Source organism: Balaenoptera physalus, assembly GCF_965194825.1.
Source record: "Balaenoptera physalus genome assembly, chromosome: 14".
NCBI classification, from domain to species: Eukaryota; Metazoa; Chordata; class Mammalia; order Artiodactyla; family Balaenopteridae; genus Balaenoptera; species Balaenoptera physalus.
This window is the reverse complement of record NC_138893.1, coordinates 78,280,892-78,292,196: the sequence shown is the minus strand read 5'-3', so window position 1 is coordinate 78,292,196 and position 11,305 is coordinate 78,280,892. Positions and strand designations below refer to the sequence as shown.

At 44.9% G+C, this 11,305-nt stretch overlaps 1 pseudogene across 1 annotated transcript; it reads left to right on the top strand.

The window, feature by feature from the left end:
• Window positions 1-958: 958 nt before the first annotated feature.
• Window positions 959-11,079, top strand: LOC309643210 (RNA-binding protein 3 pseudogene; annotated as a pseudogene). Its single transcript has one exon. The product of its transcript is annotated as an RNA-binding protein 3 pseudogene (transcript).
• The last annotated feature ends 226 nt before the right edge of the window (window positions 11,080-11,305 follow it).

Here is an 11,305-nt window from a genome sequence, read left to right as displayed (position 1 = left end):
AACCGGGAATGATTGCTAATGGGTATGGGGTTTCTTCTTGCGGTGATGAAAATGTTCTGGAATCAGATAGTGGTGATGGTTGCACAACTCTGTGGATACACTAAAAAACACTAAATTGTGCACTTTAAAAGGATGAATTTGTGTACGTGAATTACACCTCAATTAAAAAAAAAGACCGAGTGTAAATTTTCAAGTCATGTAGGGACCCGTTCTTCAGCGCCCCCTAGGGGTGAACAGACTCTGGTGTGTCGCCTCCATCTTGGGCTGTGTTGAAAGAAGGACAGCTGGGGGCGTGGAACAGGAGCCCTTTCAAAGTAGCTCGAGCAAAGGGGAAGATTTGCCCGGTAAATGCAGGAATAGCTCGTGATGCCTGAGGCCAGGCAGTGCAGGACTCACAAGGTGTGAAAACAAGAAGGGAAAGTTGTCTGGAACTAAAGCAGCCACTCTCCCAGCCTCCCTCCTGTCTCTGCTCCAGGCTCCTCAGCCCCCGGGGGATGCTCTTCGTCTCTATTTATGTACGAATCCTCATGACTGCTCCTGAAGGCTCTACCCCTGAAGAGCTCAGTGCTGGCTAATATCCGACCCCAACATGACATGCTCCAATTCTAGGAGACACAATCTGATAGGACTGAATCCAGCTTCTGGATTGATTCCCCCAGGTCAAAGATGTTCACCCACAGTCCAATCAGCTGTACCTCAGAAGAGGCTGGGGGAAATGGGCCGTTTCTCTTGTATCTTAAGGATGGTCTGCAGCACTACGCAGTAGGACAGACAGGGCTGAAGATCACTTTTGTTCTGTTTCTCTCTGTGTGTCGGCTTTGCTTCCTCACTGCAAGCTGGTGTTTTCCATGTGGCTGCAAGCAGCTCCAGAGCTACACACCTTGGAGAAGGAAGGATTCGTCTGCTTCCAGCCTGAAGAATCTCAGAGAAGGGACTTCCCTGGTGGCACAGTAGTTAAGAATTCGCCTGCCAATGCAGGGGACATAGATTCGAGCCCTGGTCCAGGAAGATCCCACATGCCGCGGAGCAACTAAGCCCGTGCGCCACAACCACTGAGCCTGAGCTCTAGAGCCCACGAGCCACAACTACTGAGCCCGCATGCCACAACTACTGAAGCTCGCGCGCCTAGAGCCCGTGCTCCGCAACAAAGAGAAGCCACCACAGTGAGAAGTCCGTGCACCGCAACAAAGAGTAGCCCCCACTCGCCGCAACTAGAGAAAGCCAGCGTGCAGCAGCGAAGACCCAGAGCAGCCAAAAATAAATAAAATAAAATAAAATAAAATAAAAAAAGAATCTCAGAGAAGAATTCTGTTTGGTCGAGTTTAGGTCATGGGAAGGTCCTGAGGTCAGTGGAAACCCAGAGGATGGGTAATAATCCAGCAAGGTGCTCCCTCTATAGACATGTGAATGGGGTGGGCATGGCTCCCAAGAAGAGGAAGGGATTCAGAACTACAAGGTCCTCTATAGGGTCCATAAAAGTTGGAGATTAGGAGAGGATAAGACCACTAGCCTATCTGATCAATATGTGAGAGCATCTTGGAGGAAGGTAGGAGTTGAGGAGTATTTCCATGATAGAAGAGTTATCATCTGGTGCCTTCAAAGCTGCAAAGTCACTAGAACAAGGCATTGGGAACCATCTCAACAGATTCTGACAATCCGAGGAGCATCCAGGGAAGCCTTCACCAATAAAGCACCCTAATACACATGCCTGGTAAGAACCTAGCACATGCTCAGTACTTTCACATGCCAAGAGCACCTCCGCAAATGAGTTCCTTTCCCTGCTTTTCAGATAAGGGAAACTGTGGCTCTGAAAGGCAAAGTCACCCATCCCGGTGGAGCAGGATTCCTTGCAGGGCTTCTGACTCCAGCTCAGACTCCTCCCATTATCGTGTACTGCCTCACCCTTTGCAGACCTCTGAGATGGTGCGGGGGGTCAGGGCCGGGGCTGGGTGTGGAGCCTGGATGTGTGCGGCCAGATGGAAGAAGCCCAGACCTCAGGAACTACAGTCACAGGGCATGTGGCCGTCGCTAGGCACGTTGAAGCTCCTGTGGGAGCTGCAGGGGCGGAAGGCAGGCGGAGTATGTGTGTGTCTGGGAAGCCACATCCTCCAAATAAACACATCCGTGAGGGAACTGGGGCACCTCCCTGTGACTGAGGCCATTTGTTTCTGAGCAGTAAACTGCGGCTGACCGGGAGACTGGCCGATGCTTCCAGGAAAGAAACTCATCTGATGCTCCACCAGCCCCAAGATGCCTGCCTCCAGGGCCTCCCCCAGCCCCCGACTCCAGATGTTGGAGCCCTTCTGTGGTCACCGTCTCTGAGGTGAGAGACCTGGAAGTGGTCACTTTGCTCCAGGGAAGTCTTGAGGGAAATGCAATCACTGCCTACACGTCCCTGTAGGGCTCAGATTTAAGGCAGAAGCAGCAGATGTGTCCTGGAAACACCAGAGACGACAGAGAAAGGAGGATTCCCACCCGACGGGACGAGAGACTTCTAGTGGTTGGAGATGTCTGGAGAATGAATATGGGTCACTCTGTGAGTGAGTGGGCTGCCTGTGGTTAGAGGTGTACCAGCTGAGCTTGAATGTCACCACGGAGGAGAGATGAGGAGGGAATTGCAGCCACGCCGGTGGATTAGGCTATGTGACTTTCAAAGTCCTCTCCCAGCCCTGAACTCAAGGTTTCTGTAGTACTCCTCCTCCTCCAAGCTTTATTTCCATTCCATTCCTTTTGTTCTAGGGAATACTTCTGTGATGAACATTGCCGTTTGCTTCCCAGCATCCTTCCCACTCTCCCAGCATTCCAGAACAGCTGCCACGCGGTTCTGGTGGGACTGACCCCACCCCCAGCCCTGGGAAGAGGCCTTGGTTTGCCTCAGCCAATCAGCATGACCCCATCTCTTGCCAGAGTGATGGGTTACTGGGCAGGCAGGAACTGAAGATGAAGGCAACCGGGGCAGAGTATTCCCCCAGACACAGGTTTTGGTTCAGGCGTGGGCACGGGACCTCAGCAGGACAAACCGGAGGGCAGCCCAGGACTACCATGTGATGGCTGTGGGAAGGATCCCTCCCTGTCCCCGTGGGCATGACTGAAGAAGCACACGCCCAATGTAACAGGTGCACTCCATGCCCTCCCCATATCTCCTGTCCCATTTCCCATTGCCAGCTCTTGATTTCTGTTTTTTTCAGCCTGAAGCTTTTTCTGGCTGCTGGAGCCCACTCTGCCTGCTCCCAGGACAGGCCAGAGTAGCTGGTCCACTTGGTGGGATAACTCTGATACATGGTTTCCCAAAATTCCTCAGTAGGATTGCACTCTAGTTTTCCAAAGATAATTTTCTTGATAACCTTTTATGGACTATTTCCCTTCTGTATCTCAGTTTCACATTTTCCTACTAGTGTTTCCTGGGATATCTTCCCAAATAAACTACTTATTCTCACATTCTCATCTCAGGATCTGGGGCCGGGGGTGGGTGTGGGAGAAGGGACCTAGCTTAAGGCACCTGGATTGTTTGCTGACAGCCAACCTGAGGCTACATGGGAGCCAGTGTTAGGATGAGACCAAGACATGGAAGAAGGCAGGGCAGGACAATGAAAAGTGGGTCCCTGGGAGCACTGGCGAGCTGTTGGATCCACCGTGCTTGAAGTCTGCCTTCCCTCTAGACATTTCATTTTTGTGAACAACACATTCCCTTTCTAGTTTAAGCCGCCTGGAGTTGGTTTTCTATTACTTGCAACTGAAAGCATGGTGAGTGATGTGATTCACAACATGGATAACCTCAAGCATGGCCTTGCAGATTGGGGTGATGGACAATGAATGTTTGATAATGAGGCAGGGAGAGGCAACCTGCCCGGGAGACGGAGGAGATGGACGCAGTTAAACTCGCATCTCTGCCACTTAGCAGTTAAGTGGATGAGGCACTTACTTTTCCTCTCTAAGGCTCAGTTTTCTTATCCATAAAATAGGAGCCTTTCAGGGTTATTGTGAGTTCTGAAAAACTAACACTTGAAAAGTAGCTAGCCTGTAGCAAATGGTCAATAAATCATAGGTATCATTGATAATAGAAGAAGGAAAAGAAGAAGGAGAAAGAGAGAAGAGAGAAGAAAGAGAATTTATTCTGTGCCCTTGAAGACGCTAGTGAACAGAAGTTCAGACTGGGAGAGGGGAACAGGGCATTGTCCAGACTGCTTGGAGAGGGTCTATCTTGGGATGCAGGGACGTGATAATAGTAGCTGACAGCTCTTTCTCAGCACCAGGCACTGTTCTGAGCCCTTTTCACTTGTAAATTCATTTAGTCTTCTCAAAAACTCTATGAGGCACATACTAGTATTACCATCACTCACCACTTTGCAGAGAAGGAAACTGAAGCACAGAGAGGTTGAGTAACTTTCCCAAGGTCACACAGTAAGTATGTGGCAGAGTCAGATGGGAACCCAGGCGGTCTGAATGCAGAGCCCACAGTCTTCACCTTACTGACTCTTTTCAGCCCCAAGATAAGGGAAATGCCACAAATGTTGAATGGTTTTCATTACAGGATGAGACGTCTGGGCTCTACCCGTAGGCAGTAAAGCTTTACTGACACTGGCCTGGGGACAGTGAGAACATTGCATAAACCCCTGGTAATTGATTAAATAGCTATGGAGTCATCCCAGGAACCAGATTTTCATCCCATTCTTCCCATGGTAACAAAACCTCCAGTGCATTTTCCAAAAGGGAAACCAGAGAGCTGAGAAGCTGTTCTTAACCCCTCTGAAAGATAAGAGATGATGTAGGAGAAAGAATGAAAGATAAAATAAAGTAAGAAAAACTTCCGAGTGTTCGTGAGACCCTGAACTGTGCTCTCGTAAGAGGTTGGGAAACATCCTTTTCCAAAGAAGGCAGACTTTTACCCACCTTAGGATGGTTTCGGGGCTGAAGGAATACCATGGGACCCTTCAAAAATGAACTCCAGCAAAGCAGATAACTGTTCTTTCAAGTTTCATGTCACATAGCCCTTCACCCGAAGACCTAAAAAAGTATTGCAAAGATATTTAAAAGCTACGAAATAAATACATCACAGTTTTCAGAAATAAGAAGAAGATATAGAAGTGAACCAGAAACCTGGAGGAACCTTTAGGAAACCCAAAACAGATGATGGGCTCTGATGGGAAGAGGGAAAGCGTGGCACAGGGTATACATGGCTATGATAGCCGTGGTACGTCCAGGGCAAGGCATCTCGACTCAGCTGGAGTTCAGGAAGGGGACCGTGGCTGGAGCTATGACGTGGGGAGGCCTTAGGATCCTGGCTGTGAGCGAGGGCTCTGAGGGGATGGAATCACATTGGAAGAAGTCACTCTGGGTAGAGTGAAAAGAGATCAGGGCAAAGGATATCAGAGGCTGGGCAGAGGGAAGTGACTGTTCAATGACCAAGTATGTAATTTCTTCACTGTAACCCTGACTTCCCTTCTTTGTTGGCTTCATCACCTCTGTCACGTCCCCCTGAAGGTTTGCTGCAAGACATTGTTTGTTAGGGAGGTGAGGGTGGACGTACCAAAGAGGGACTAGAAAATGTTTGGGCTCCAGTCTGTTCATGGGGTCTCGCTCTCTTTGCCCTTTCCTCCTGCCCCACCATTTGTGTCATCTTCCCAGGCAGAGCCATATCCACACATGACCTTGCTCTGAGGCCTCCAGCTCAGAATGTTGAGCCAATTCTCCTCCCTTCCCGACAGGTTCGGGCCTTCAAAGCCCTGAGGTCAGGATCGTTAAGGGCAGGGGGTTGGGATTGAGGCCCTGACTGGACGGGCGCTGAGAGAGAGTTTGGGAGCAGAGGGTCTTCTCACAGGACTGGAGTCACAGCGGCCCTGACTTTACATCCCCAGGGAGAGCAAATCTCTGCCTCTGAGAAAAGAAGGGGGAATACTTCTGGCCGAAACTGGTGGGTTGAACATTGACATTAGCGTTCACTCCATCCCACTAAAATGACAATAAAAGTGTCAAGATATAAACCCACAAAAATAATAAGACAAGAAGAGGGGATTATGCAACATAATTTTCCAGGGTGGAAAGCTGACGGGAGAGTGTAAATGACTTAGCAGACCAGAGGTAGTGGAATCACAAACAGGCAGGTAGGAAGCCAAGAAGCAAGTCGATCTACATTGCAGAACCCCTCAAAGGCTTGGAAACAGAAGACATCCCTTTCCTCTGGAAGTGGGTGTGAAGGTGAAGCCAAAAAGAGGAATGATCGGTTAAAAGTCTGTTTAATTATCCAACTGATTTGAAAACTTACACCAACACAAAAACCCTCACACAAATGTTCATAGCAGCTTTATTCATAATTGCCCCAAACTGGAAGCAACTAAGACGCCCTTCTATAGGCGGATGGATAAACAAACACAAAATTGTATATCCATACAATTGAATATTATTCAATGATAAAAAGAAATGAGCTATGAAGCTGTGAAAAGACATGGATGAATTTTTTTTTTTTTTTGGCCACACTGTGCAGCTTGTGGGATCTTAGTTCCCAGGCCAGGGATTGAACCCGGGCCCTCGGCAGTGAAAGTGTGAAGTCCTAACCACTGTACTTCCAGGGAATTTCCACACGGATGAATCTTAAATGCATATTGCTAGGGGGAAGAAGCCAGTTTGAAAAGGCTACATACTGTATGATTCCAAATATATGACATTCTAAAAAAGGCAAAGCTATAGAGAAAGTAATTGCCAGTGATTGCCAGGAAGCAGGGGAGGGTTGAATTGGTAAACCACTGGGGATTTTTTTAAGGACTTTGAAACTGTTTTGTATGTTACTGTAATGGTGCATTTGTCAAAACCCATAGAAATTTATAGCACAGTGAAACTTAACATATGCAAAATTTTTAAAAAATCACTTAGGAGGTCATCAGACCCCAGGATGGAATGTATAACGTGACAAAACAATCTAACTCTATTGCAAATGTACAAATGAGCCTGATTGAAAGGGGCCAGGGCGGGAGGGTGGTGGGGAGAAGTTGCTGACCTAAGTCACTTTGGAAATGAAACAAGACTAAAGGCAAAAGAAACTGTACATAATCACTATATTCTAGTTGCACTCTAATGCTTTCCCTTGAGTTTACAGGTTAACAGTTTTGATCCTGCTATGCATGTGCAGTGGAAGTGAATAATTAGGAACATGCGTGGAGACTGGTTTCTCACCGTTTGAGTGGGAGGTTACAAACAAGTAAGAAGAAGAGAATGATCCACTTCTTAATGGATTAGAGTGGAGGTAACAGTATGAATTTACATTTAACTTAGTATAGATACCATACAGATGGTTACATATAGAACTGTTCATAGATATGTATATATATATGGTTTAGTGTACACACATACAATTTTTGTTCTGTCAGCTGAGCAAGCCTAGAAGCTACAACATCCCAATATCAATGAACATACCCAGCACCCAGATCTTGGTTTCTAATACCTCTCTCCAATAAAAGGAACCAGGACTCCTTGGAAAAATGGCTGGTTCTAGAACTGGGGCAGGAAATATACAAACAAGCCAGGGATGGAAAAGTAAGAAAGTGCTCGTACATACATAATGCACACGCAATAGTGAGGGCATGTCCAAGGACAAGGGCACCAACTGGAAAAGCTTCTAACAGCCAAAGTTGGAACAATTTGAGCAACTAAATAAAGCAGTATTGATTTATAACTCAAAGTATAAAATAAATGCCCATACTGATATAAATAATGATTAAATAAATAAGCAGAGGAGACTAGTCAAATCTCCTGTACAGAAGAATTCCAAGTAATTTATGTAGATATTCTGCCCTCAAGGAGGTAGAACATAACACCCCAGTCCTTAAATATGGGTTGTGCATAGTGACTTCCTTCCGAAGATTACAGTATTGGGAACTGGTGAAAAGAGTCACTTTAGAAGGGAGAAACCTGACAATCAGTACTTCAGTCAGGTGATCAAAGTTAATATCATCGGTGATAAGCCATGTTGGTATCATGTCCTCTTGATATAATATGTTGAGAATGGTGCTGTGCCTCTGTGGTCTTTCTCTCAAGAACACATAACCCAAGTCTAATCACTAGAGAAATGTCAGAAAAATTCCAGTTGAAGGACATTCTACGAAGTACCTGAACAGTATTTCTCAAAATTGTAAAGATAATTTTAAAAAACATGAAAAGTTTGAGAAATTGTCATACCTAAGAGGAGCCTAAGGAGACATGAATACTAAATAGAAACTTTATTTTTTAAATCCATAGAAACAATAAATGCTAGATAATGCTAGCTAGAACCTAGAACGCCTTGAAGAATCTACTCAACTAAAATATATAGAGGGGGAAAGAAAGGAGGAGGGATAAACTGGGAGATTGGGATTGACATATACACGCTACTATATATAAAATGGATAACTAATAAGAACCTACTGTATAGCACAGGGAACATTACTCAGTAGTCTGTAATGACCTATATGGGAATAGAATCTAAAAAAGAGTGGATATATGTATATGTATAACCGATTCACTTTGCTGTATAGCAGAAACTAACACAACATTGTAAATCAACTATACTCCAATAAAAATTAATTTAAAAATAAAATATATAGAAATACTTTCTGATAGAAGTTTTTGTTCAAGTTCATTCATTATAGGTACAGACTGAGGGTAAAAAAGCTGGATCTTTGGATGAACAAGTGATAGAAAAGTATACATTTTAGTAAAATCTCATTTTAAGGTGACAAAATAATTCCATCAAATTCTCATTAAAAGAAGATTATTAGAAATTAGTGTAAATTACATCTTGTCTAGTATCACCACTTCTGATTTTAAAATTTAAATCTACAAATAAGGTGAAAAGACATTAGATGTTATTCTTGTAGACTGTTAAAACACTGGGGGAAAATGAAAATTTTCCTTTGGAATAAACTCAATGTATTATGCCCAAATAAGTCTAAGAAGCAGTTTAACCCCAGATCCATTCCCTCCCTCACTACACAGGTGGGGGGCTGTCTGTTCTGCACCTCAGTAGAAGCCTGAAGCTTCACTATCTGGAGAAGATAAAATAAGGATATCCAGACAGGAAGACAGCAGACACAGATGGGTGTAGAGTGTTAAAAATAAGGATGAAATGGAAGTTTACTTACTGGATGGTGAGACTGCCAGTCTTCTTCCCCCACTCAAATCCAAAACTACTAGTAGCCATGTTTACAAGGTCCAGCAAGGACTGGGTAGGCAAGCTCTCCAACAGAATGTTGGCTTGATTACCCTAGAGAGAAGCCCACAGTCACCAAGCACACACCCCTACCTCCAAAACACAAACAAACACAGAGTGTACAGTCAGATTTCGGTGTCTTCCTCAGACAAGAAGACAGACAAGAATCACCTGTTGTTTTGGGGAGAGCCTCTACTAAGAAATAAAAGCAACTCGGGAGAAACAGAGGCTTGCAGGGAGAGGAACACTTCAGGAAAAACTATCATGAATATTTTCAGAGAGATGAGAAGAATTATTCCATAATTCATGTATTCCATACATGAAACAAAAAGAAGGAACTATTAAAAAGAACATCCAGAGAACAAAAATGAGCTATTAGACGTTAAACATATAATAATAATAAAAGCTCAGTACCTTAAGAGAAGGAAAAAGCACATCAAAGACTGGGAGAAAATATTTGCAAAACACACATCTGATAGAGGCTTGTATCTAAAATATACAAAGAACTCGTAATACTGAACAATAAGAAAACCAACCAATAAACCAAAAAATAGACAAAAGATCTGAACAGATACCTCCTCAAAGAAGATATGCGATGGCAAATAAACATATGAAAAGATGCTCAACATTATATGTCATTAGGAATTAACAAATTAAAATAATGAGATACCAGGAATATCTAAAAGCCAAAACACTGACAACACCAAATGCTGGTGAGGATGTGGAGTAACCGGAACTCTCGTTTATTGCTGGTGGGAATGCAAAATGGTACTGCCACTTTGGAAGACAGTCTGGAATTTCTTACAAAGCTAAGTGCAGGTTTGCCATATAATCCAGAGATGGTGCTCCTTGGTATTCACTTAAATGAGTTGAAAACTTATGTCCACACAAAAACCTACACACAAATGTTTATAGCAACCTTACTCATAGTTGCCAAAAACTAGAATCAATCAAGATGTCCTTCAGTAGATGAATTCAAAAAGTACCAATAGAGCCCAGTCTCTCGGCTCCTTGGCGGTAACTGTCTCTTTGGCCTTTTTACTTCTTCATTTCCAGGACTCAAATTTACTGCCATGTCCTCTGAAGAAGAGAAGCTCTTCGTGGGAGCCCACAACTTCAACACTGATAAGCAGGCTCTGGAAGACCACCACAGCAGCTTCAGACCTATTTCTGAGGTGGTTGTTGTCAAGGGCTGGGAAACTCAGCGATCCCAGGGTTTTGGCTACATCACTATCACCAATCCAGAGCATGCCTCAGACGCCACGAGAGCCATGAACAGAGAGTCTCTGGATGGTCGTCAGATCTGTGTAGACCACGTGGGCAAGTCAGCCCTGGGGAACAAGAGGGGGTTCCTTTGGGGCCTATGGGTGTGGTCACAGTTACTCTAGAGGTGGTGGGGACCAGGGCTATGGAAATGGCAGGTATGACAATCAACCTGGAGGATATGGATATGGAAGGTCCAGAGACTGTGGCGGCAGAAGCCAGGGTGGTCATGACCGCTACTCAGGAAGAAATTACAGGGACAATTATGACAACTGAGATGAGGCATGCACACCTAATATAGATACACAAGGAATAAAACTTCTTCTGATTCAGGACCATCCTTCCAAATGGCTGTATTTATAAAGATTTTTGGAGCTGCACTGAGACATCTGTTTTAGTACATCAACCTCTGTTTTTGAATTGAGCTCCCAAGGTAGTTTGTTAAAGACCTATCAGAAAGCTCCATGTGTTTTTTAAAAATTTTCTCCCATTTAAAGACAAATTCTGAGCCATTTGTAGAGTATGGGTATTTTTTCCTTTTTTTTTTTTTTTTTTTTTACCAGTTTTTTAGTTCAGGCTCTCAGGATTATTGGTTCTGGCAAATGTTTGGCCAGACTGATTGTTTTTAAAAATGTGTATCTAGGGCTTCCCTGGTGGCGCAGTGGTTGAGAATCTGCCTGCCAATGCAGGGGACACGGGTTCGAGCCCTGGTCTGGGAAGATCCCACATGCCACGGAGCAACTGGGCCCGTGAGCCACAGCTACTGAGTCTGCGCGTCTGGAGCCTGTGCTCCGCAACAAGAGAGGCCGCGATGGTGAGAGGCCTGCGCACCGCGATGAAGAGTGGTCCCCACTTGCCGCAACT